Below are 2,033 nucleotides of genomic sequence, written 5' to 3'. Positions count from 1 at the left end.
AGGAGGAGGCAGCCGACACAGCAGTGCCAGAGTGTTTTGCCAGTTTTGGTCTTACAGACCACCTGAATCTCCCAGTGGTCGCTCTTCGTGAACTCCTAGTGATTTTGTTTTTTGTGCCTCCACAGGGACTCTCCTTGTAGAAGCTGTGAAACCTTTTGTGGAGATCCAGCGCAGAACCTCTCCTCCTGTATCCCACCTTGGAGATCAAACCTCCACGCCGGCTGCCCTCCTCTCTCCTGCCTTTAAGAGACCCGATCAGACCTGATCCGCCCTCCAGCGCTGCCCCGCCGCCTTAAGCTTAGGAGCAACACCCGACCTCAAGTTATCCTCCAGGAACCATCAGACTCCCCTCGGTCCAGATCATCTCAGCCAAAAGTAAGAACGTTCAGTTTTTTCCCTGCAGTTTGCCATTTCCTCCAGTCATTGAACTCACCACTCCGGACCAGTTTTCCTCCTCCTCTGACTGTGTTACTCTTTGCAATAAAACATCATTTTACTGATTTCTCTTGTTCTGTGGATGTTCTTGCATCAGACGATTAAAACCCGACATGACAGTATTAAGTTTACTAAATAAGTTTACTAAAAGTATGCTTGTACCAATGTTGACATAACTTTAAACACATTTAAATAAACTGTTTATTACAACAGTATTAGAACAACATGCAAAGACTGGAACTGTTGGGCTGGGAATGAGATGAATGGATGAGAAAGAGATGAAGATGCAGCGTAAAGTGAAGGTAGAGGGAGAGAAGGGCTTATACAGAGATGGACAGGATGTACCAGGTGACTGAGGACCAACATGGACCTCTGACAGACGCAAAACGTGACTAGAAGATGGAAGGAGTACTTTGAAAAGTTGATGAATGAAGAAAACAAAGAGGAGAAGAAACTGGACCTGTGGATCAGGAAGTAGCAAAGATTAGTGAGGATGAAACCAGGAAAGCATTGAAAAGGATGAAGAGTGGAAAAGCAGTTGGTCCAGATGACATACTGGAGGTCTGGACGTGTCCAGGAGAGTTTTTGACGAGGCTGTCCAATGAGATCCTAGAGACTCAGAGGAAGCCTGAGGAATGGAGGAGAAGTGAGCTGGTACCAGTTTTACCAAGAACAAGAGAGATGAACTAAACTGTGACACTCCAGAGGAATAAAGCTGATGAGGCATTCAGTGAAGTTATGGGAAACAGTTGCTGAATCCAGACTGAGGTCAAAGGTCATCTGTGAGCAGCAGGTCGGTTTCATACCTACAAATGAACCACAGATGCAACCATTGCAGATGTTGATGGAGAGTCCAGAGAATGTCAGAGGAGCTGCATCGTGTTTTCGTAGATCTAGAGAAGAGGAGCTGTGGTTCTGCATGAGGAAGTCTGGAGAAACAGAGAAACATGTTGGTGTGGTGAAGGACATGAACGGCTGTCAGACTGTGGTGAGGTGTGCTGCAGGAGGGACAGAGGAGGGAAGTGGATCAGCTCTGAGCCCTCTGGTTTCTCATGTTTATGTAGTTTTATTCATTTTGTTACTGATTTAAGTTCTTTAGAGATTTCACTTTGGTTAACTGAGCAGTGGGAAAATGAGACCAACAGATTCTGTTCTAGATCACTGATAGCCCATCAGCTGCATCAGCATTTCTCCTGACATGTTGCATCAGGTCCTGCGTTTGCCGCTGGCGGTTCATCACCTCTGTTCTTCCTCATGTGGCTCTGCTGAATCTCATATTTTATTTTTGTGCAACGTCTCTGATCCGGTTCAACCTGCTGAACATTTAATATCCGATGGTTCAGTTTGTCACATGCAGCTACATCATTATTTACCTGAATTATAACCAAAATAGGAAGAAATGATTCCATTTATTTATCATCTGCCCTTTAAATATGAACTTATACCTGGAACTCCACCGTCTGATCAGCTGCAGACGCCAAGAATCCACAGCAAAACATCTGGAGACCAACATGATGTCAGTCTGACACCAGAGGAGAAAGTTCCTGTTACACCTGAAGGACTCACACACACACACACACACACACACACACACACAC

The 2,033-nt window shown here is 45.3% G+C and overlaps 1 long non-coding RNA gene across 1 annotated transcript in view; it reads left to right on the top strand.

Annotated features, from left to right (window-relative positions):
- Window positions 1–17: 17 nt before the first annotated feature.
- LOC103132411 (uncharacterized) overlaps window positions 18–2,033 on the top strand; it is a 3,760-nt gene continuing 1,744 nt past the window's right edge. Inside the window, exon 1 of the long non-coding RNA XR_475554.2 lies at window positions 18–375. This is a non-coding gene — a long non-coding RNA (uncharacterized LOC103132411). The remainder of the gene's footprint in view (window positions 376–2,033) is intronic.

The sequence above is a fragment of the Poecilia formosa genome, unplaced genomic scaffold (genome assembly GCF_000485575.1).
Source record: "Poecilia formosa unplaced genomic scaffold, Poecilia_formosa-5.1.2 Scaffold1040, whole genome shotgun sequence".
NCBI lineage: Eukaryota > Metazoa > Chordata > Actinopteri > Cyprinodontiformes > Poeciliidae > Poecilia > Poecilia formosa.
The sequence above is the reverse complement of the archived record's forward strand: the minus strand, read 5'-3'. Positions and strand labels throughout refer to the sequence as shown.